This window comes from Haemaphysalis longicornis, unplaced genomic scaffold, assembly GCF_048455015.1.
Source record: "Haemaphysalis longicornis isolate Haplotype H1 unplaced genomic scaffold, Haemaphysalis longicornis Haplotype H1 scaffold_2, whole genome shotgun sequence".
In the NCBI taxonomy this organism is placed as follows: domain Eukaryota; kingdom Metazoa; phylum Arthropoda; class Arachnida; order Ixodida; family Ixodidae; genus Haemaphysalis; species Haemaphysalis longicornis.
The window spans coordinates 91,397,899-91,423,243 of record NW_027526295.1 but is presented as its reverse complement, the minus strand read 5'-3'; the positions used below and the strand labels follow the sequence as shown (position 1 = coordinate 91,423,243).

The 25,345-nt window shown below is 50.6% G+C and overlaps 1 pseudogene; it reads left to right on the top strand.

The window, feature by feature from the left end:
- The first annotated feature begins 18,808 nt into the window (after positions 1-18,808).
- LOC144168157 (uncharacterized) lies at positions 18,809-21,313 on the top strand (annotated as a pseudogene).
- The last annotated feature ends 4,032 nt before the right edge of the window (positions 21,314-25,345 follow it).

The window sequence follows — 25,345 nt, the reverse complement described above, 5'->3', positions numbered from 1 at the left end:
GGAAGACGAAAACGAATGAACAAAATGGCGGCGCCCATAAACCGTCACAGTGTAGAAATGTCACGTGATGCGAACTGACGAATGACCGTGGCGGCGGCACGGAACAATACGAGAAAAGATACTCTGAAACCTTAGCTAGTGACCGATACTCTGAAACCGATGCTCTGAAACCTTAGCTAGTGACACTAGGTTTGCTTATAGAAATATTTCGTTCCAGTATTCGTTTAACTGTTGGCAGCCAGGCTCACTCGAGTAACAGAACGGCAGATCTCTTCTGGTTGAAGTAGCCCAAGAAAGAATAATGTCTCTAAAAGCACAACTGCGTCAAATATGCTTTTCCTGCCTCTATGACTACACGGAACTGTGAGCGCTTACATGTGCACCGTGTATATAATAGGAGCAGCCTCCCATCGTGTGAACTTCGGAGTACGAAGGCGAACCAGGCGGCCATGTCAGACGGCGCGTGTCCCTCAGAGCATAGCCGCAAAGCGAAGTTAGCGGACATTAGTTGAATGTATCCTTGTTAGTTCGCGTTGTTTGGGGTTGAGAAGTTTCACAATGCGATTTTTCTCTTTCTGATGAAAATATTGTAATAGTCAGTTAACCCTGCTACAGTTCGTGTGCTTTTTTATTCGCATGCTGTGTGATAATCATTACAGTTATAAAATTGCGTCTGGTGCTAAGTTCTCGTATACGCTGTAGAGTGTAGAGCTGCCACTGAGGGAGGCAATGATTCGTCCAGCTGACATTACCTTGGCCTTTTTCTGCACTACTCGTATGTCCTGTGTTTCGCTTCATGAGCTTTAACATCTCGAAACCTTTTAACCTTAGGAACAAAAAGGAGCTTACTTCATTTTTAAAGATTACACTCTTAAACGCTGGGAAAATTTCGCCTATATATTTTGATTGATTGATTGTAGGGTTTAACGCGCCGACGCTACGCAGGCGATGAGGCGCGCCGTAGTGGAGGGCTCCGGATTAATTTTGACCACCTGGGGATCTTTAACGTGCGCCGAAATCTCGCACACACGGGCGTTTTTGCGTTTCGCCTCCATCAGAAAAGCGGCCGCCGCGGCCGGGAATCGAACCCGCGACCTCGTGCTCAGCAGCGCAACGCCTATATATTTTAACGCCCACCTTCCACACTGTCCTTCCTCTGCGGTGGAACGGGTCTGCCCTTCTGAAAAAAAAAAAAAAAAACTACCGACGCTCAAGCCCGCACCCCCCTCCTTGACTGAAATGTGGAGGGTACTCGAAAATCCCCGCTAATTATTATTGCGATTGTCCCTCTACCTCATTCGTATCTCTAACTCAGCTCTATCATCCTTGGAGGTGGAGCTGACTGATCCCAGAGTAGCGACGCAGCTCTGGCTGACGTCCACAGCGAAAAAAAAAGCCATGGCAGCACCTTTTCAAGAAGGAGCCTAAGGGTGGTTAGAGAAATGACGTTTATTGTAGCGCAAGCTACACCACGCTACCTGGGGCAGTCTTCGCGGGGAGACCAGTTTTGCCCTTGAGCGCTAGAGGTCAAATCACACCCCCTTCCGCAAACGCCCGGCACGTAGCAGCGCCCCATGGCGGGAAGAGATAGGCGGCAGAGGAGAGATAGGCGAGGAAGGAAAGAAGACGTGCGCGGGACGTGGCGGAGGCAGGGGCGGAGCCTGTCGCCGCAGCGATAAGCGCGCGCCACGAAGGAACGCCACGAGGCCACACGCGGTGCAGAAGCCTGTGCGATAGAGGAAAACGAACATCGATATGTGGTCTCTCGTACAGCGGCGAGGCTTAAAGGAGCCATGAAGAGAAAATACAACTTCATTAGTTTTGAAAGCACTAGGATTCAGTAGCTCACTCAGTTCCATTAGATCCACAAAAGATGTTTTTTTAACAAAAAAGCAAGAAGTATTAAAAAACTTTCAAATTTTGCGCCACAGTGACGTGTTATGAGCAAGAATAACGTCATAAGGGCCAACAATAAAATATAATTTCAGTGCGTTAACTGCACGTTAGCATTCAAGTGATGCGGTCAAATGGAACTAGAGGCCCCATTAGAGACGTCCAGTCATGTGTCGTCACGACAGGTCAGTTAGGCGGCCGCCAATCGCACAACAAGGTTCCGTGACGTCATAGAAAAGTCGTGGGAAATTGGCTAGGGGGTCGCGACTGCTTCACACGTTTTCTTTAATATCTCCGTTATTTGTTCGAAGATTGCGATGATATTGGTATCATTGTCATCGGGACTAAGCAGTCTTTCTAATAAACCCAACTGTTATTTTGTCTTCATGGCTCCTTTAAACAGGATGGTGAGGCGAAAAAGAGGAAAAACGCTACTGTTTTGTACAGCTTCGCTACCTTCAAATCTTACGCATTAGTGTAAGCTTTCTTCCTTGTTTTCTTACTTCCTTCGTTCTACAAGCCAACTGTCCCGACGGCTGACTCCATGTAGGATTCTAGCCACATTGTACGTCTCGAAACAGCCGTCCGAAGAGCAAACGGGGATTGTGTCCGATGTTGTTTTCTAAAACCCGGAACCTGAAATTTGCGTAATTTGTATCCGCATTGAACTAGATTCGTTAAATTTGCATATTCGCATTGCTCTGGGACGTTTGTATGCGAACAGCCACGTTTTACTCTATGGTATTCTGGCGCTTTTATTATTGCTTCAAAATTTTTTAAACTTGTAGGTAATTAACTTTCGAAGCAAACGCAAATGCTACTCCTGTAAACTTATAAGAAGCCGCAGCAGATTCACAATCGCGAAATTACGGCTTCATTACCCGAAAAATTAACCCGTGAGGTAAGAAAGTTTCATATAAAAGCTGTCAAGTGATGTTTAATACAGTCTGCAAGACTTCATTATTGAAATAAAAACAAATGTGAAATTGAGGTTGGAAGTAAAAACGGCGCAACCAGTGGTTTATGAAAGTAGAATGCGCTTTTATTATGGCACTCAAAAAACAGTAAAATGACATGCAAATCAGAGGGCATTAACCCGAGCTTTGAGGTTATGAACATATCACCTAAACAGTGTTAGAACAAGTTCTATTCCAAAGACGTTCTTCTTGTTGAAGCTGACACATACGTTTCGCCATTTCAGGTCGGCACCTTGCTGGATGTCTATAGCACTTTTGCTTTGTCGGTGGGAAAGGTGAGATCATACGTCATTTTTATACTACTGAGTCTGCCCTACTATTCTTTGAGACCTTTTGTGAAAGATATTTTTCCACAAGAAAAACAGTTAGTTCAAAGTCACAACACCGTAAGAAAGTTCTTTACGTTAAGATTATTTCAATTGTGTTAAGACACTTTTTTCTTTTGGTCTAAAATACTGTTCTGTAAGTTTTTATTTTTCTAAGCTGTGCAGGTTTGTGCGAGAGGTGGGATAGAGAAAGTTGCAAAATGCTCTTGGTATTGCTATTCTGCCTAAATATGTCATTTATTTCGTCAGTCCTTGCCAACACAGACGAGAGCGTGACGTGTAATGCCACAAGCACAATTGATGGATGGACGGTAAGTAATTTTGCAGATTTTGGTGGCTATGCATTTCAGTGCACGAGGCTGTCATGACCGGGATTTCAAAAGAAATTATTTACAGTTCATTTTTGTCAACTCGACCGAAGGGACACGCGAACGTGATCTTCGGGAGTAACAGTTTTCATCAAACTTCAGGCTTTCAAGACAATGGGCTTAAAGGGACACTGAAGTGAATTTGACAAGCTTCCATTTTTGCTTGTACTGCGTAGAATGGCTGAAATTAACACACTTTTCATTGTTTATCAGGTTGGGAAGTCGGTAATTATTTTATAATTCTCGAAAGAAGAAAAACCACCATGCGCGGTCGGCGACGGCCGCACCTACTAAACGCTGTGACGACTGGAGGAGGTGCACCGTTATTGGACGATTACAACGATTAGCATTCAAACAAGTTTCGGTTTCAGTTCGGTAAAACAACATGCTTGACATCCGACTTTATTTGATGAGCATTCGCGATATCTCAGTAATCGTCATACCACGCTTCTGGCATGTTGTAGTCTGTAATATGCCTAAATAAAAGAAAGTTACCACCTCCCCTCGCGGGAACCCCTGCGTAGATGCGACGCATAGCGGGGCCACGTTGAAGCGTTGGACAGCTGAGGGACGGCGCTGGAACGATGGAGCGGAGCGGCGCAGGCACCGCGTTTTATAGCGCACGGTGAGGGGACGCGCCGCGCCAGTGCGTCTGCCTCGGCTATGACGCAACACAATCCAACACAAGCCACTTTAATCCAATCCAATCCAAACCCAATCCAAGCCAAGCCAAGCCAAGCCAAGCCAAGCCAAGCCAAGCCAAGCCAAGCTATGCCAAGCCAAGCCAAGCCAAGCCAAGCTAAGCCAAGCCAATCCAAGCCAATCCAATCGAATCCAATCCAATGCCCCTCGCGAGAGAGTGTTCGTCGAGGAGAGGGGGTGAGCGGCGGAGAGCGCAGCTGGCGCGGCGAGGAGAATGGGGGAGGGGCGGACGCCGACGACGCTGGAGGCAGGGACAAGGCGGGTGAATGAGATGCGGTCGCATCTAATAAACATCCCAGGACGGCTTGGAATCGTAGCAATCACTAGCCGAGGCCTACGCAGTCGATGAACGCCCTCCTCTTCACCGCAGACGCTCCAATTCCATGCGCTTTTCCCCAATATTTAGAGCTTGCCGCACTCATGCCTGTATCGTAAAAAGCGTGTCCGCACCAGGCCAAGGGTCTGCTAAATCTGGACCAAGCAGTCGGTGCTTATGGCAACAGCACGCCAACGAGAACTGGCTAGCGCGTCAGTGTCAGTCTGCGCGCGTTCTGCGAACTCGCTCATGGAGCAGTGAACGTTACGGACCAACAATGGTGAACTAACTACGGAAAACATCGGCCGAAATCGGGAAAAATCAGCTTACGAAAAAAGTACCCACGGGGATTCGAACATGCGACTTACCTCTCGGCCACGGGCCAGCGCTGCCGGCGACGGAAATATAAGGTATATATTGTATAAGCAGTTTACACTTTTATTAAGGCTTAGCATTTTAAGCAGCTTAGGTGACTATTTCTTGTATAGCGCTCGTGCAGTAAGCGTCCCCCAAATTTTCACAATGTCTGATTCTAGCAATTGCATTTCTTAAACAGAAAGCGTTCGCAGATGCGTAGTCGTGCTTCCGACCGCTGCGCTTGTTCACCCAGCGTAAAAAAGTGCTTCCTGCTCCCTAGTTTAAGCTGTACGGTAAAAGTTTCAGTTCATTTTATTTTCTTAGTGCCTATATTTTCTTCGCTGACTTCTACCGCATTCAACTGGCCTTAGATTTTCCTACTAGCGTACCACTCAGCGAAGCATCGCATGCGCGCTTGTGCAGCGCTTGTGTGGAGCGACCTGCAGTTGGAGCTTGATACAGTGTACAAACTAACAAAATAAAGAAACGCATATTCTTTCATTCACAAACGTGTCATGGCGTAGCTTCAACTGAGTGAACAAATTGCGACGACCCGTCGGCGGCCGGCGGACTAAACACTGTACCATAAACGCTGAGCCGACTGACTCTGCCGGAAGGTCGGGGAGCCGTGCAATAGCGCAGTCAAGCCAAGTCATCTCCTCCTGACGTAACACGAAAACGCCACAAAAAATGAGCGAGGATGCAGAGAGGAGGACAGCATTTTCGAAGTGATTTTTATACTAAATAAATTCGCGTAAACGCACCCAGAGTGGTCGAAGCATGGCGTGTGGACTCCGGACTACAATTTGCGCGAGTAAGCCCGCAATGTTTACAAATCACTTCAGTGTCCCTTTAATAATCCGAAAGCATTATGTGAGCCATGCGGTGAAAAACCAGTTGTGAGCAGGCGAGGAACCCAAAATTTTACGTGACTTTAAATAAAGAAGAAACCATGGCAGGAACGAAAATCGAATTCAGCGATGCTTGGTGAAAGGCCAATGGTCATCCACTACTGTAAACATTGACCATACGAGAGACTTTATTTCGGGGTTAACCTTACCCTGCTTAACTGTTCTGAATGCGAAAGCGTTGTGGCTTCATAGCTTCCGCGCCTGTGTGCAATCCTTGTTCTATGAAGCCACCAGAGGACAGGTTAGTTGTATCTCAGTACGAAATGACCATCGCTCGTTGGTCCTTGGACGTGCCACATACCCACGCAGTGTTGTTGTAAAATGACGATGATAGCAGACGTCAGTGGCAGGAACGGGTATTAAACACAAAGACGCAGGGTCACAGGGAAAGGACTCAGCTACTACTGTACGCCTCCGCAACACCGAACACATATTTCAAAGTACACCTAATAGTCTGCTTAGCGCTTCCCCGTGGTAATGTATAACACTTAAGTCTTGGGTGTGTCAAGGTGTTTTAATGAAATCTTCGAATATACAAATATTTAATTTCTCAATTTGTAATTGCGAATACTCTTCGGAATGGTAGCATCCCCACTTAATCGAATATCGACCAGTGAGGATATCAACCGCCGTCAGAAACTCACGGCCTGTTTACGAGTTCCCTTTCAGCTGTGTCGTCAGCATACTCACCACAAAATCTCACATTCCAACTCATAGGATTGAGAAGTGAATATGACAGCTGTCGTCAGAGGGTCATGGCAATTGCCCTTTCATAACGCTTTCGCATTCAAGCAACGTCAGCAAACTTCAGTACCCTGTTATTTTTTACCATATTTAGGGACAATGTCACTGCAGAAGTGGGTCGGTTTTCGGATGTAATATCATGTCCTCCTATATACAACGGTATGGCCTAAATATGGGGCGCGTTAAGTTTGTGCCTGTGCTGTAAATTTGGTACTCTTTGGAGGGAGGACTTACTACGAGACCTTCTGTGTTAACGTTGCCCAAATGCAGGACGACTTTGTGAGATGGTGGGCATTCAGCCTTTCAGATCAGACAGTGATAACCTAGGCTTGTGACACATAGGGAACAATTACACGTCAAATCGTCTCTTAGGCGCTAAATTCAAAACGCAATAGTGGCATATTAGAATCAAAATTTTTGTGATGCAAAAGTGACGCCGTGATCGGGAACAACTTGAAATTCATTTTTAGGAAGCACTCTGGAAAATTCCTGTAATATTGTAGGATCACAGTCTGGTTTAGTGTCTTTAAGTAGAAACGGCGTGAACCATTCAGTGCTGAACATAGCCGCATAAAACACCATGCGCATTTTTCTTTTGCATCAGTGGTGCTTTTGCTGAGCGGGACAGCATTCAGTCTAGCATAGAAAAGATGGAACAGGGGTTCCTTAAAAGGGCAAACGCATTTGTTATGTATGATGGCGTTTCCGGGTCATTTACAGGTGAAAAAAGAAGTAAACGTAGCAGGACTCCCATCAAATTAAAATAATTTATATTTTATGCGGCAGCCAGGATTAATAAAGTATGTGCAACCGGAGTTTATTTTCAATTGGCCTTCTTGAAAAGTCACTTCGAGGTTGCTGGATAAACGCATGACGGAGAAACACACGCAAAATCTCCAACCCGTGCTTCGTTTACTTTTTGTTTCACCTGGACTTGCCCTTAAAATAACCACGCATTTTAGCTCAAGTGGGGGGCGGCTGGGATTATTCTTGGAGAAAAACGTGATGCATGCTTTTTAAAAAATTCACAGCAAAGCGGAATGTATTATCTCTCTAAAGGAAGAACAGAGCACATTGCACAGACATAACAAAGTAATTTCAGAAACACGCGACGCTGAAGTTCACTTCGCGTACTCCTTGAAGGGGACGTTATCAACTACGCCGGGTTCACTTTCTAGAGCCGCGGTGTCTCGTAATTTGGACGTCTTTGTAGCGGTAACCGGGGCCAGTTTGTAGACATTCGGTATTAGAGTCAGCACAAAACATGGCTCACAATGAGTTTTAATAATCCCTACAATAATAGACACACCAATCAAGCACCTGATAACTCGAATACCAAAAAAAGTTATTTGCTTGTCGTCAGTTTTATAACAGATCACTATCTTTCTCACCAGTCACTATCTTTCACACTGGTGAAGAGAACGTACAATCCCAAAGGCGGATTGAATGAAACCTTGTGCGTAACAGCGGCTTTTGCTCCTCAAGCAAATGAGACCCTTGAGATGGTGAAGTGGTTTTATTATCGAAACATGAGCAACGCCTCTGGGATATCTGCAGCTACCAATCGCCCATGGTAAGACGCTCAATGTTGTAGCACACTTTGTATTGATAACACGGTAACCAAAGAGATTAGGTGTTGCGAAAGTAAAAGAAAATAGGTTACAGCTACGGAAATGAATATCGACTTATAGCACTTCTCTTTGTAAACAAAGACGCGTAGAATTGCGCGAGATTTTGCAGCGGCCGCGAAAGATACTTGCTCCGCCAGGCGAAGAAGCGCCACGACGTCTCGGCGACAGCGCTGCAGAAACTGGACCTTCGCATTTCTACAAGTATGGCATTGCTCGCTGTATGTCATTGCTCTCTGACTAATATACGTACAAAAGCGCGCCGTTTTTTCGTATTATAGCCGCTGAGGCCGATAACGTATAAAGAAGGCGCAGGTTAGAATTTCGGCAGTGGGTGAGTTCGCAAGCGGCTGCGAAAGATGCTTCCTCCGCCGGTAGAGTCGGCGCCTCGACGACAGCGCTGCAGACACCGTGGCTTGGCGTAGCTTCAGCACAACGTTTGAAGATTTAAAGCGCTGCCTGCCCCGAAAGTAACCTTCATCCCACATACCTAAGAGGCTAAGCTAGACAGGTGCAACCAAGCAAGGAAGGCTTTAAGAGACACAAACAGCACTCCCTCACCAGAGAAGGATCTGACCGTTCTGGTGCAGTAGTTGCCCCCCCCCCCCCCCCCTGTCTTGTGACTGACGAATCCAATGCTCAACCCCCCGTCCCCAGCAACTGTAGAGCACCTGACCATTGCGGTAGTCAGGCCAGCAATACAGCAGAGAGTGTCCCGACCCAGAGAGACATTCTCTGGGTCCGGACAGGGCGCTTTTGGACCTTCAACCTGGCAACGTTTCACGGACGATCCCTCTATAGCGAGGGAAGCTTAGCTGTACTACTAGAGGAGCTCTCGGACATGAGGAGGGAAATTATAGGCTTAAGCGAAGCTAGAAGAACAGGAGAAGGCGTCATCGATCTGACTATCGGACATATTCCGTGCTACGGAGGACATAAAGGAAGAAGAGAGCATGGGATGGGATGCTTAATCGACAGGGAAATATCGGCAAACATGGAGAAAATCTTCTTCATTAACGAACGAGTTGCAGTAGGTATAATCAAGATAAACACGAGTAACAGGCTAAATATTGTAGAAGCCTACGTGCGAACAGCTAGCTACGATGATGAGGCCGTAGGCAATTTCTGCGAGGACGTCGAATCATCAATGATAAAGGGAACAACACAGTTCAAGATTGTGTTGGTAGAATATACGCAAACGTAGGTGAGAAGCGTATGATAGAAAAGTCAGTGGGAAACTTTGGAATTGATAGTAGCAATAGTCGAGGAGACACACTGGTTGGATTTGCGGAGAGAAAGAATCGCAGAACAATGAGCGCATTTTTTCGCAAACGAAAGAATAGGAAATGCAAAGGGCGCAACGGCAAAACAAAGCAAAAATCAGGGAAGCTTGCAGTCACGCGAAAAACTTGAATGGTGAAGCGGTTGTAGGTGATCATTGCCGTACACAACGTTAAGTTTCAGCATGATTGTTTATCTACATATTTGCTGTGCCACTAATAGTCGTCATATGCATCGAAGAGATCGTCATCTTTGCGGGCTCTTCCACGGCCGTGCCAACTTCCGCGGCCGGCTCAAGCCGAGAACTGCGCAGGCGCTGATACGCGCGAAGGCTCGTCTACGGTAGCCAGCGGATGCGCACGACGACGTGAAGAAGAACTAACAAAGGGCGTTCTCTATCACGCGGCTTTATCATTCCGACCAAATGTTGTTACGATTACGGCAAATGCTGGAATTTTTTTAAATGCGAATGCATTTATTAGCCGGGGGTTGTGTTGCTCCGTTGGCCGGCGTGCGCCTGCATTCCTCCAGCGCGAGCGCACGTGAGCGCGCGCACGTGCGCTCGCGCCTCGTAGTTCTGCCTTCGTCGTCGTCGTCGTCGTCGTAAATGCGAATCCATTTCAGGACGCGGCTATGGAAAGTGTGCGCGTGCGCTCCAAACCCTCTGACCCCATAGTCTTGGTTGGCGACTTCAACGTTGACGTGTGCAAGAAGAGTGGCGAGTGGCTGGTCGAGTACATGCAGACCAGGCACTCTATGCATTCTCTCTCTGCCGGCTTCGACACGTGCCCCACTACCATTCACGGGAGTTGCATTGATCTGGTCTTTACGCGAAACTGTGACGCGCGTATGCTTCTCAAAGACCCTTTGACCGTGCACTTTAGCGATCACAAGGCAGTGATTGTGGCCGTCAGGTACAACGATAACACAAACAGGTGCTGATGAATAAATGATTACGTTCACACTCTCGTCATTAATTACGCCATTACTCGCAACACACTCATCGGTGCACCCAATGCATTCGCATTTCTGCACAATTCCCTTCGGGGAGGTGCGGGGGAATTTTTTTGCTAAAGCCATTGCACCAGCCGGGGACTTCGCTGTCGCCGCGAGGAACGCACTCACGAGCGCGCGGCATTTTGTTGGTATTCTTTTCGCAACACCTAACTTACGGCCAGTAAATACAGCTTACTGTTCATACGAAATTGTCTTCATATTAAGTGTCAACCCAGGTATGCTGCAGGACATAGAGGTGCTAAGCAAGATTTGTTGCAGCGATCATAGGATGGGTACGTGCGAGCTAAGTCTGACTCTCAGAAGAAGAGTAACAATACTTGTGAAAACTAAGAAACCCGACATATAGTCAGTGAGAGCCATGATGCAGGATTTTAAAATAACTCCTCACAAAGAATTCGCCCTTTTAACCGCGAATACCTGGATAGTGCTGAATAACGGCAATCGCGGATTCTGCAGCAGCTGTGGAACATGTAGTCGGCAGAAAACCATCTGGAAAAACCAACTCAGGCAACAAAGAAACGTATCGCGAAACGTAATATTGAATTATCGGAGCTGTCGAAATGGATTAGCAAAAGTAAAACGAGAGAAAGAGTGAGAATAAACTTTATTGGGCCTGCAGACGGTGGGGCGCCTCTGACGGGGAGCCCTGGTGGCTCGACGCGGCCGTGACGTCGTTACGGCAGCGCCTCTCTGGCTGCACCCGGCCGCGCTCTACGGGATCGGGAGGATTGTACCCCCCTCCCCGCATCGCAAGCCGGCCGCTGCCGCTCGAGGACCACCGCAACCTGCTGGACGGCCAGTTGTTGGGTGTGGTAGTCCTCACTCCCCTTCGCAGCGTTATACTGCGGTGGGAGAGTAGTGATCTCGCTGGCCTCACGTGGTCTTAGCTGACAGTTCCATAGGAGATGAGCCGTGGTGGCTCGCTCCCGCTCGCATAATTTACAAATGTCACTCTCATACACCTCCGGTCACACATGTCTGGCCAGCACTGGAGTTAATATAGAGTCAGTCTATAACTGTCTGTATAACACTGCCTCCGCTCGGGTAAGCCCTGGATGCGGGGGCTGCATGGTCCTTCTGTTGAGTCTGTACCACTGTAGCACCTCACGATAGACGGTCAAGGGGTCCTTGTTGACTTGGAGGGGCTGCCACTCCGAGACGCCAGCACCACTAGCCGCCGCGCGGTCGACCAGTCCTCGCGCGGCGGCATGGGCCGTCTCCTTGTGGTTGGCGTTGCCCCGGCGAGACACACTGAAACCCATGTGTGCCGGGAACCACTTCACGAACACTGCACTGCCTCGCACTCCTGCCGCACGGAGGACACGCGCCGCGACACTGCACACCTTGTTCTGGCTGTAGTTTAGCACTGATGCCTTCGAGTCACTGAGCACCGTGGTGCACCGAGGATCCACAATGGCCAGGGCAATGGCCACCTCCTCTGCGTGCAGGGCCCTGGTGACCCGGATGCACGCTGAAGACCGGACGTCGCCCGTTGTAGCTGCCGCCACTGCAGCCGCAAAGGTGGTGTGTTGACTCTGGTGTTCGGCCGCGTCAACGAAGACCGCGCCGGTGTCCTGTGCATAGAGGTCCACCAGAGCTCTCGCTCTAGCCATTCGGCGATCGTGGTTGTGCTCGGGATCCATGTTTCTGGGTAGATGACAGACGATGAGATGGTGGCGTATGCCTCCCGGGATTTGTTCGTGGGACGCGTGCACTCGGGGGAGGAGGAGCCATTGTCCCCTGTTCGGAGGACGATATTGGTTGCTTCTTCCTCAGCGCTTTTCCTCCAGTGCCCTGGTGGAGGCAGGATCAACAACTCTGATTTCTGGGGGGAACACTGTAGTCCTGTTCCTTGTAAGCATCCCTCTATCCGGTGCACGGCTTCCTGTAACCGGTCTTGGATATGTCCGGTCGCACCGCCCGCGACCCACAGCGTCACGTCGTCCGCGTAGATGGTATGCCGGACGTGGGGCAGGTCGGCCAGGCTGTCGGCTACCGGAATCATAACTAAATTAAAGAGAAAGGGGGAGATCACCGCTCCCTGCGGTGTTCCCCTACTTCCCAATCTTCTCTCTTCTAGCTGGAGGTGTCCGACATGGAGCTGTGCTGTTCTATCGGTGAGAAAGGCTCGGATGTATTCATAAGAGCGCTTTCCCAGCCCTAGTCTTGTGACTTGTGCCAAAATAGCGGAGTGGAGTACATTGTCAAAAGCGCTCTTGACGTCCAGTCCTAAGATCGCCCGGCAATCCGTGCTGCTCGGGCGGTCCAGTAGGTCGCGCTGGATAAGGAGCATGGCGTCTTGAGTGCTTAGTTTACTTCTGAATCCAATCATGGTAGGTGGGTACTTGTCGTGTTCCTCCATGTGCGCCTGCCACCTATTATTAAGTATATGCTCCATAACCTTCCCTACACACGACGTGAGGGATATGGGTCTGAGGTTGTCAATGCTAGGCGGCTTACCCGGTTTGGGAATTAGAACTGTACGTGCCGTTCTCCATTGCTTTGGTATGTACCCGGAGCGCCAGCACCTGTTGTAATAGTCTGTGAGTGCCGAGATGGCTTCGTCGCTGAGGTTGCGGAGCGTCTTATTGTGTACTCGATCAGGGCCGGCGGCGGATTTGCAGTTAAGCTCTTGGATGGCTCTACGCACCTCGCTTTCCTCTATGTCCGCATCCAGTTCGGGGTAGTCGGCTCCTGCATATTCCGGGTGTGTGGACTGCGCTGCCTTGGGCAGGTATTTGTTGTTGAGGTAGTCTCGAACCCCTTGTTCTCCGCGATGTTTGATTGCCGAGTGCAGGATTTGTCCTAGCCGGTGGCGTTGAAAAGATTTACTCTGCGTCTCGTCTCGGAGGTGACGCAGGAGCTTCCAAGTACGACTGGCGTGAAGCTGCCCATCTGCCTCCTTACAAATGGCGTGCCATTGTTGTCGGCAGAGTTGCTGACTGTAAGCCTCAATTTCACGTCCAAGTCGGGCGATGCGCTTTGGTAAATTTCTGTTAGTTCTATTCTTTTTCCATCGACGTTGAAGGGATTGTCTCGCTTCTATCATATGAGCCAGGTGCGGGTCCATGGTGGGAATGGAGTCGCTTGTGTCAATCTCGGTGCTCGCATTTTCCACCGCCGCCGTGATGTCCCTTGTCCATTCTTCGATGTCGTCAATGGTGGTCCGAACGTTTTGCTTGCGGAAAGCATGCCAATCCGTGAGCTTGTGTTTGCGACTGGGGGCGTTAACGTGACTTCCCCTCAGCTCCAGGCTCACTTCGATTATGTAATGGTCGCTTCCCAAGTTTAGACCAGTATTTTTCCAGGTGACCGACCTGCCGTCCGGGAGGTGTGCGAACACGAGGTCCGGGGTCGTGTCTCGCGCCGTGGATGTTCCTAGTCTAGAGGGTTGACTGGCGTCGGTGAGCAGATTAAAGCCAGCTGCGTCAGATTCTTCCAGGAGGTTCCGTCCCTTAGCCGTCGTGCGGGGATAACCAAGCTCTTTGTGTGGTGAGTTAAAGTCTCCACCAACGATACAGGGGGCGTCCTTTACATTTTGCTTGATCTTATGGAAGAAAGTTCTAAAACGTTGACCTCTATGTTGGGGATTACTATACACGTTGACGAAGGTGAGAGACTCCCGATCCCGCTTCCCAATCACAATTTCAGTGGCGCATAGTTCAAGTGATGTCGCCCCTCCGAGCGGAGAGTCGAGTGGGGTGAAGGTGATGCCTTTCCGTATGAATGTACAGACTCCTTGCGCCGCGCCTTTGCCATGCGTACGGCCGCTAGGGGGCGATGCGTGCGTGCGATATCCCAGGAGCTTGGGGGGATCCTCCATGTGCGTCTCCTGTATCATGATGATGTCTGGTGGTTCTGCCGCTGTACGAACTGTCTGCTGTAGTAGAGCCTTCCGGCACCGGTAACCGTTGGCGTTCCAGTGCCATATTCTGATGCAGTTTTGATTACGGGCCATCGTTGATTCCCTGGTTCCCTCCGTGTTGTTTTCCTCCCAGATTCGCGAATTGGTCCATTATGAACTGCTTGAGGTCAGTGAATTCCCTTTTCATGCTGGCTATGTTTTGCTCAATGCTGGTCATTTTCTCGCTAAGAACCTTGATTTGATTAGCTTGCTTGTCCAGCCGTTTCCCGAGTTTGTGTATCCTGACGCCGTAGTTGAGTCCGGTTTCGTCCGGTGCCGGTCGACTTTCGTCTGTGGCGTTACCGCCATTGTTGCTTTCGTTATCCTCCATAACGGATTCTTCGTTCATGGTTTCCTCGTTTTCTGTCTCCGCAACGACAGTTCTCTTGCGCATCTTGGGTGGTGGTTGCAGCGGGCCGCCCCCGCTCACTCCCGGTGGGGTGAGGCTGGGTGGACGCGGCACGCTCCCCAACCGCCACGGTTGTTGGCTAGCCGTGGCAGGTGAAGTCTGTGATCGAAGAAGTTGCTCGATCATTTTCTTCTGTTCTTTAACCGTTTCCTGGAGCTGTGCCACGAGCTCGCGCAGCTCTTTGACCTCTGCATTGTCGGCGCGATCTGAAGTATGGGAGAGGGGTGACTTGTCCCTTCCCCCGCGACCTCGTGTTTCTCCGGCAGCTGAGCGCTTGTCGGGCAGGGGGGCGTTCCTGGGCGCTGCGACACTTGCTCACGTCTCGCGATGGCTTGATAAGCTCCTCCTTCGCTCGGCGCTTTTCTCTCTGCTCTTGCTCCGGTTACCGCTGTGCATACGCTGACGTGTACCCCCATTGTTCTCTTTTCCCTCGCGCCGCAGCCGGGGAAAGTCCTCTTTTTCCATGAAGCTGACCTTGCCGTGGTGGCTCCTGTGTTCTCCCGCCTTTTTGGCCGCCATCTTGCGCTGCCGCACGACAAATGGCGTTTTGTACTTGTTTCGGCATTTGCCCGTGCCGGACGGGTGGGGGCCGCCACATAACTTGCAAACCGGCTTGCACGTTGCCTCGTGTCCTTCTTGGGGGTTATGCAGCCCACAAGCGAAGCAGACATTTATGTCAGGCCTGGGGCAAACGTCCTTACGGTGGCCGACCTGACCGCACGAACGGCACACTTCCTTGTGTTGTTTGTACAGCTTACAGCGTACGATGAGGCTCGCAAACTTGACGTATTGTGGGACCCTGCCCCCGTCAAAAAGTATGATCACTGCTGTTGTCTCTCCCATGCGGTGTGCGGCCAGCACCGTTGGGTTTCGTTCTCCAAGCAGGCATGCATCGATGTCGGCTTGCGTATATGCAAGCGGGATGTTGTATATTATCCCTTTCGTAGTGTTATCGGGTGCAGCACGGTACGCATAGATCTCGTGCTTGTTTCCCTGGATCGTGATCTCTCTCACTTTGTCATATTTGCCAGCCCTATCCTGACTAGGAGTGCTGATGACTATTATATTCTGTCCAAAGTTCGGGCATACGGTATCTTCGAGCGTAGCTTCGAGTGGTATACATGCTGACGTGGCCATGGCCGCCACGAATTCGAGCAGATCTAGTCTTCCCATCGCGAAACCGCAACGCGGTCGGACGATAACTCTGTGGTCGTTGGCTGGCAAATTGGGCATGCGTGCTGTTCTTGCTAACTTAGAGTTAACTCTCTGCGTGATCTGTGCTCGCGTAGCAGGCGTACGCTTACCAGGAGAGCGAGGACGATGCTGCTGTTTTTGCGTTGCATCCCCGGTCGTTGAATCCTTCTCAATCTTCCTTCCACGCCGCGTGGCGACGATCCACCCCGCATGATCTTCGGATGACGGCGACGACGAATTTTCGTCCGTCGACACACCGCGCACTTTCACAGTCATTCGGCCAGAGTCTCTGTCCACGTATTCGTCGAGTTCGTCCGCTGGAATCACTTCCATCGCCGCTTGGTTGTCTTCCGGCGTTGCAGCCGCCGCCGTCTTCGCCGCAGGCATGCCTCCGGTCCCGGCGAGGCCGGCGTCAGTGATGGTTGCCACCGCGGCGGCCGGAGCCGTCGCTAGGCCTCGTTGCCGCTCGGTTAGGGTTAGCCGTTCAGCCACGTCGGCCGTTGGAGATCGGGCATAAATTCCCGAAAAAAAATGGTCGGATTTTCAAAATTCTTTCTCCGGGCGGTGCCGAAGATCGAAGTGAATAAGTACTCAAAAATTCAAGAAGCTGGGGCAAATTCTTCCGCAAGAAATATCGTCTTTTTCGCGGAGCCGAGGTGACACACGTCTGTTCCCGGCGACCGCTCACAGCGCCCCCAATACCACTTCAAGGCGCTCCTGCCCGCCTCGTAAAACAATGCCTTCAAACAGGCTGCCTCTGAGTTAGCCACAGTGAAATAAAGAAAAGAAAGAAAGAAGAAATCGCGACCGAGTTTGTGCCTTATGTGCCGCACGCACCCCGCGAAACTTGCTGTTTCTGCTCCTTCCATGCATGCCATTATTGTCAAGGTGATGCGCTGTCTCTTCGGGCGGGTGACAGGCGAAGCAGTTGCTTTCGGTGAGCTAATTTGAGGGCGCCGGTTTATGAGGCGGGCGGGAGCGTCGTCATGCATTTCACGGGGTTTCTTTATCAGGCAGAATAAATGAGTACGTCATTAGTTCGTCTCTGAAAATACCGCAGTTAGATGCCTCTGCATGGTGGGTACCTACAAGTGCCTCATTGAAACTTTAATGATTAGGGGAGTACTTCTGGAGTTGGATAAATAATTTTATAAAATAATTAGGTCGCGTTAACCCAAACATTACTCTCCGCTCCTCCACCGTACTGAAAACATCAGTACGGTGGGCTTTCTTCGACTAACACAATTGCCCTTTTTTCAAATCTTGGTGCACGGTTGCTTTGACACCCTGTATACGCATATCCGTGAGTACCGGCGTTTTCTCAGAATAAAAATGAATCTTGATGGGCTTTATAGCGAAGCTTTCTTCTGTTCTGCTATCGGGTTTTGCGGTTACTCATGCTGCTGCTTTCTGGCCCGCTGCGCAGCTGGATTTTATCCTACACCATATCACGCTACCTGGTCTCTGAATACCCGAGCCGCGGGACCCGAATTGCGACTCGCAGAGGGGGTGCCGGGCGAAGTTGCACATAATAGACAGATTTAGTTAGGCGTTCCGGGCGTTAGCGTATTGTTGGGCGTAAACGGAGCGTACGCTCGTCGCGACGCGCCCATGGATAGTTTTAGCAGAGCGTTTTTCGTAGCGTGTGCTAACGCTTGCGGCGCCACCTGTTGAACCCAACGCGAAGTACACAAATTCGACCTTTTTTACGTGGATAACCAAGGCAAGCTGTAGCTCGACGGCGTTTTATTTTTCCAATACGTTAACGCTGGTTTCGATTGTAAAAACCTTGCAAGTATGATAAAAAAGACCCTCTTACCTTGATTCAGCATTAAAGAAAAATATGATACATCCGTCGCGATACTTTTTCTCAACCTCGCAACGCCAAAGTTTTGAAGCAACCCGCAGTGCTCGGTATACTCACTTTATTCAGCTCTGAAATATGGCAGGACCATGCGAGAATAGAACTGAGCATGGCATGCGGTGCTAATGCAACGCGCACAATGAAACAGCGGGTAGGCTGGGATGGCGGTTTAGTGATACACTTCACCCTGGTGTACCCCTCTGTACACCCGGGTGAAGATACACTTCACCCGGGTGTAGAAACTCAATAAATATACGATGCGTTCCTTGTTGAGAAATAAAGAAGCGCAGGCAGGGGGCGACAGGAGGAGAAGAGGAAGAGGAGGATCGGGGGGCGCACTGTCTGGGCTATCGACTCGATCACCACATTGGAAGCAGACGCTGGTCTTCTTTCGTTACACATTTTCTGGTGCCGAAACCTGGGAAACGAGGCACGAGCGGACCCACGTTCGACGGCGCAGCGGCTCGGAGGCACGCGAGGCTTGGATACCTTCGTACTGTTTTATCCTGGAGCCTTGCCCTCGGCCGCCTCCCCTTTCGGCTCGTGCCCAAGCCCGCACTTGACCCCTAGTATTCGAAACTCCAGCGTCTTGCTTCATCGGCTGGTGCCATGGACGATCCTCGTATTCGCCGAGATTTCCTGCGAGCGACCATTTCCGGGACCATGACAGTCCTCGACGCCTTGCTGCGGAGCCAGGCAGCAACGGCCCTTGATAGAAAAAATGTCCTCGACCTCATCTTGCATGACCAGGTGAGTGTTGTGAAATAAATCATTCTTTGTCTGGGGTTGGAACGAGCGAGGTCGCACTCTTTCTTGTGGGCTTGTGCGTGGGCCGGCGCGCTGCGCCTTCGCTCCCGTCGCCGCCGAGGCCGCTCGCCGTCGCCCACGACACAACATCTTTTGGCGACGAGGATGGGATGCGTTTCTTCTGCTGCGACAGTGACATCGTCGACGGTTCCGGCAGAATGAAAAAGTGAGTGCGTTGTTGATCTCGCTCGAGTGTGACTGTCTGGCGCGTCTGGCGTCGCGAGGCCTAGCGTTCTTTTGTGCTGACGCTCGTCGAACCATCGCCTAGGCCTCGCCCTACTTCGTTCTTCTGCTTCTGCTCCTGCGTCTCTCTCCTTCCTGCTTGGCAGCATGGGCCTCTTCGATAACCTGCCAATTTTCCTCGAATTGCCGGGGCCGCCTTCGATTCCGTGGCATAACTGGAAAAAATTGTTTCAGGCCCATCTCGAGGCGGCTGGCGGCAGCGAGTGGAGCGACGGACGGCGCGCGTCGGCGCTCGTCAGTGTTTTGGGTAGGGAGGGGCAACGGAAATATTTTGCCGAGACGGAGCAGGAGGAAGCAAGGAGGGACGCCGCCAGTAACGTGACCGACGCTAATGTGACCAACCCTAACGTGACTTACTCCGCGACCGACTCAAGTGTGACCGCATCATCGGTTTCTGCCGTTTCAAAATTCGACCAACTCGTGGAGCAGCTAGACCGGCTCTTCGCCGCGTCCACAAACACGCTTGTTGAACGACACGAGTTCACAAGTCGTCGTCAATTACAGGGGGAAAGTTTTTTAGAATACGTGACCGCTCTAAAGGAGAAAGCCGTACGTTGCAAGTTCGGTCTGACGTACGCGGAGCGCGTCCGAGATCAAATTATTCATGGAACGTCTAACCCCCAGGTTAGAGAAAAGCTGCTCGCGCATGGTGAAACGTTGTCTTTGGAGAAAGCTGAAGAGATTGGTCGCAGTTTTGAGTCTTTGTCGTTGGCGAATCAAGCCTTCGGTTCGCATCATCATCAAGTACAAGCGGTAGGACGGCGCGGAGAACGTGGCGTCGCGGAAGATGACAGTCGGGGAAGCCGCCGCGCTCAAGATGGCGGCACAGGAATTCAAGATGGCATGGGCCGCCGGGGAAGCCGGCGCGCTCAAGATGGCGGCACAGGAATTCAAGATGGCCTGGCCAGCCGAGGAGGCCGTGACGTCATTCCACCGGGTTCGGGAAGGCAAGATGGTGGCCCCCAAGATGGACGTTTCCATTCGCAGTCAGCTGCAGAGTTTCGCGGTACAGTCCAGGCGAAGAAGTTTGCAGGCAAGCTTCAGTTGTGCGAACGATGCGGAAATAAATGGCATAATTCAGCATTTCAAAATTGTCCAGCCCGAAATCGGCGCTGCAACTCTTGTAACCAGTGGGGACATTTCGCGTCGATGTGTCGCAAGCCGGCACCAGTGCATCGAGTTTCTTCGGAGGAAGCTACGGGCTTCGCTCCGGCACCGGAACCTGTACAGCATCCAACATCCACGGAGATCAACTCATCTTCGAGATCTTCCGTCTTAACAGTCAGCACTTCTTCGAGGAAGGACTTAGTCGTCCAAGCGGAAGTCAGCGTCAACAATCCTCCGAGAAAGGACTTAGTCGTACAAGCCGAAGTCAGCGGAGTGACCATGCAACTCTTGGTCGATACCGGAGCATCCGTGTCGTTGATGACTGCCGAAGATTTCAAGCGTCATTTCAGTAAACAGCATGCCTTGTCGAAGGCCTCCGTCGACTTGTGGAATTTTTCCAAGCAGCGTATCGGCATCCGCTGCTCATTCCAAGCTCCTGTTCAAGTCTTGCAACGGTCTTGCTCCGTCACATTCTACGTCACAGACAAAGGGACATCGCTTTTGGGACTCGACGCCATCCAGCAATTGGGTATTCAGATCGACGGTGCGTCTCTTACGTGTCGACTAGCATCGGTGTGTGTAGTGCAGTGTCCCGTGAACGTGCCCTCGGGATTCGAACATCTCTTCAACGGCGAGTTCGGTCTTGTCAAAGACGTCTCGCATAAGATCCAACGGCGGCCAGGTGTGACTCCAGTTGCATCTAAGCTACGACGATTGCCTCTTGCTCTCCGTGATCCAGTGTCCAGCGAGCTGCGACGCCTGGAGGACAATGATGTAATTGAACGTGTCGACGCCTCGGAGTGGGTTTCGCCACTCGTCGTCGTCCGGAAAAAGAACGGTGACATTCGGCTGTGTGTGGACCTCCGGGAACCGAATAAGGCAATTATCATTGATGGGTATCCTTTACCGCATGTTTGAAGAGCTGTTGCAGATGTTTCATGGTGCTGTTTGTTTTTCTAAGCTCGACTTAGCGTCGGCTTATCATCAGTTGTTGCTGGAAGAGGGAAGTAGGGACTTAACTACCTTTGTGACTCATGAAGGCTTATTCAGGTTTAAGAGGGTGTGTTTTGGTCTGGCGTCGGCGCCTGCGGTTTTTCAAAAAATGATGTCTCAGATCTTGAAGAATTGCAAAAATGTCGTTTGCTATCTTGATGATATTCTTGTGTGGGGAAAGACTCAGTCTGAGCATGACGCGAGCTTGGTTGAAGTCTTAACATGTATAGCAAACAGTGGCATGAAGTTGAACGACAAATGTCTGTTTTCGGTCAAAGAACTTTGATTTTTTGGGTCACAAGATTTCGGATGAGGGCATCTCACCTTTGGAAAGCAAAGTAAAAGCTACAGTACATGCTCCGGCTCCTACGGACATAAAGTCACTACAATCATTTTTAGGTCTTGCAGGATACTATGCCAAGTTCATAAAGAACTATGCAGAGATAGTTGAACCACTGCGCGTCATGCTCAGGAAGGGTCAGACGTTTTGTTGGTCTGATGATGCTCAGCGCAGTTTTGATCAGTTGAAAGCGTACCTCGCTTGTTCTCCTGTCGTGAAGGTCTTTAATCCTGACTTGCCTGTAGTAGTTACTACCGACGCATCTGATGTGGGAATTGGCGCGGTACTACAGCAGCGGTATGGTTGTAGGCTTGAAACAGTAGCCTTTGCTTCTAGAACTTTGTCCGAGACTGAGAGAAAATACTCTGTGGGAGAGCGCGAAGCGCTGGCTTCTGTGTTCGCGTGTGAAAAGTGGCACATTTTTCTTTGGGGCAGACGGTTCACACTTAGAACTGACCATCAGGCTATAGTGACTTTGTTAGCCGCAGGAGACTCAGGTCGGAGACCTTTGAGGATTTCACGGTGGTCAGCTCGTTTGCTGTATTACAATTTTGACATCGAGTACTGCAAAGGGTCAGAAAATCTGGTGGCTGACGCTCTATCGAGATTACCCATTCAGACCGGTCAAGAACTTGTTAAGGAGGAAGAGATAGTGTCACTAGTAACATCAGTAGTCGATAAAGAAACCGTGCAGCTGGCAACGAAGGCAGATGTGACGTTGCAGAAGGTAGCAGAGTATGTATCCAAGGGTTGGCCCGATAAGAAAAAGGTACACAGTGATTTAACTGCTTACTTTCATGTAAGGGATGAACTTTCTGTTGTGGACGGATTACTCATGCGTGATGACCGTGTAGTCATTCCTTGTGTACTGGTACCTACGTTCCTCGAGTTAGCACATGAAAATCATCAAGGAATAGTACGTACGAAACAACTTCTCCGGGAACGTTACTGGTGGCCTCAAATGGATCGCAATGTTGAAGAACATGTAAAGCATTGTCACGTTTGTCAGCTGGCAGACAAGTCTGCTAAGCCTCATGTAGCTCCGTTGCAGCCAGTGGAATGGCCTGAAGGGCCTTGGAAAAAGTTGGGAATGGACATCGTCGGTCCGTTAGATGTGTCGTACCCCCGATTTCTTGTTACACTAGTCGATTACTACTCTAAGTGGCCTGAGGTTCTGGGCACAAATTCCATTTCAACTGAGGATGTCATTAAGTTGTTGGACTGGTCTTTCAGTCGGGAAGGGCTCCCTGAGGTTTTAGTGACGGATAATGGACCCCAGTTTGTCTCCAAACAAATGCAAGAGTATCTGAAGGAGAAAGGTATCCGCCACGTGTTCTCGTCGAATTATTACCCTCAGGCTAACGGCGAGATTGAACGGTTTAACAGAGTTCTCAAAGAACATTTACAGGTAGCCAGACTTGAAGGCAAGGATGCTTCGAAAAGCATTACACAATTTCTTGGGTCGTATAGGGTCACACCACATTCAGTGACAGGTCTTTCTCCAGCTTTTTTGCTGCATGGACGTCAGCCTCGTTCCAAAGTGGATATTAGCAACTTCAGGATACGTAAAAAGGCAGCAGAATCGGACAATTTCCTGCCTCATGTTCGGAATCAGGTCTTCACGAAGCAGCATAAAGCTAAACAGTACTTTGACAGAAGGAAAGGTGCGCAGCAGACCCGCATAAAGGTGGGAGATGTCGTGAAAGTAAAATTCCGTAAGCAAGGATTTCTGAAGTATAGTAAGCTGTTGACAGTGCAAGCTCAGGTTGCACCTTTCACCTTTAAGCTCAGTGATGGAAAGATCTGGAACGCTTCGAAACTCACAGTCGTTCCGAAAGGAATTGAGGTTGGCTCGGCACCGTATTCCTTTGAAAATGTTGAACTCTCTTCGAGGCATAAAGAGTTTTTATACTCTTCGTCTAACTTAGACATTTGTGACAGTCAGTCCCCTAGTCTACCGTTGACAGATGGGGCAAACCCCAGTGTCCAGACAGACTCTGATCTGTCAGAGCTTCCTTCCAGTGCAAGGTCTGGATCCGTTGTTCCTCAGGAAACGGTAGAATGTCAGGAAGAAAATAGTGAGCAAACAGATCCAAATAGCCATGTAGACAACACAAGAAAAAAAAAAATTCCCCCGCATTTCCCCGAGGGGGAGAATGTGAAAGTGCGAATGCACGGTTGTCGGCCCGCTTGCGGCGCTTGCGCCCGGCCCCCGCAGCCCACCGCCTCGCCGCCTTCTCTTCCATCTCTTCCATCGGGTTTGTAGTATCACGTGTACACCACGCAGTTATCAAGCCGCTATAACGCCGCTGAGTCGCCAACGCACGCCGCTGACGACGTAGTTTGAATGCGTTAAAGATATAAGGCGCGTCACTAACACTGATATCACCGTCGCGTCCGTGGCTTGGTCGGTAGAGCGTCGCGCTGCGGCCGCAAAGTCCTCGGATCGAAACCTGGCGCCGGATGCTGTTTCTTTTTTAAATATAGAGGAGCACTGCGGACGCCGCCGCCGCCGCCGCCGCCGGCGGTGGATGGTTTGGGGTCGCTTATAAAGTGCAAAAGTGGGGGCGTCTGGGTCGTCAGATAATTCAAGTTCATCGTCTACGCGTCCACGCCGTAAGACTAAGCAGCCTCAGTGGCTTCGCGACTATGTGCGGTAGGGGGTAGACGTAGGGTTCATGCCTAGTGTCATGTTGGACGTGTCATGTCTTGTGTTGAATCGCATATCACCATTGAAAGTGTTTTTGGACGGTTTTTTCTTAATGGGTCTTTAAAAAAGTCTTACTATGTTGCGTGTCGTGTGTGCAACTTACAGGAGAGTGCGCAACTCTGTTAGTCATGTTACTAGATGTCGTTGCGCGACTCTGTTACTAGATGTCGTTGCGGTGGGACGCACGCGATGCTAATGATCCAATCACGTGCGTATGCGTGTCCGGTGGTGCCGTTGTGTTGTGAAATAAATCATTCTTTGTCTGGGGTTGGAACGAGCGAGGTCGCACTCTTTCTTGTGGGCTTGTGCGTGGGCCGGCGCGCTGCGCCTTCGCTCCCGTCGCCGCCGAGGCCGCTCGCCGTCGCCCACGACACAACAGTGAGCCTTCACAAACTCGACGCTCAAGTTCAGGAGAACCTGAAGGATGAAGAATTTGAGGCTGACGTTTTCGAAGCCATCGATTACGACGAGCGTATTTGCGCCCTGAGAACGCGTGTACGATTCTCTGCAAGCCAAGACTCTGCCGCAAGCCCCGTCCTTCAACCTCAGGCGGCCCTGTTCACCACCCGCATCGCAACCTCGACAATTTGCTCGCTCCCCAAGGAGGCCCGGCGGCCAATGGTCCCGGGTAATGTGCCGCCCGTCCGGGAAATGACTGGCACGCGGGTAGAAGAACAGGACAACGGCGACGGAGGCGCTTCGGCCTTTCAGAACGCCAAGCAGGACACCGACGTGCTCAGCCAGGGAGAGAGGCTCCAGCAACTGCGCAGTCCCGCTGCTTCCGTGACAGCAGTATCGGGGAAGTCTCAAGGACACTCCCGGGCCTCGGCGTCGCTGACCCGACTATCGTTTCCGAGACGTCTGACCGGCCTTTCCGCAGCGCTGGCGTCGCCAGCACGGCTCTCATGTCACAGACGTCGTTACAGCCCTACCGCAACCCTCGCTTCGACGACTGGACTACCACAGAACAGGGAGGATTTTAGAGAATCAAAGGTCTTTTCCTGTAGTGCCAGAAAAATCGTAGCGGCGGCGTCGTGAATTACCGTGGGAGCCCGCTTGGTGCCGCTGAAACAAGGCTTTGTAAACATGGCGGATGCTTTTTGCACAGGCCGCTTGAGCTCCTTAATAACATGGCTGCTCTCGCACGGCAGCCGCCGGCTCGCTGCTCCTGCTGGTTGCTGGCTGGCAAGCTGGCCGCGTGTTTACTTGCGCCGCGCTAGTGAAGTGATGTTACGCCAGGTGACCAGATGGCCT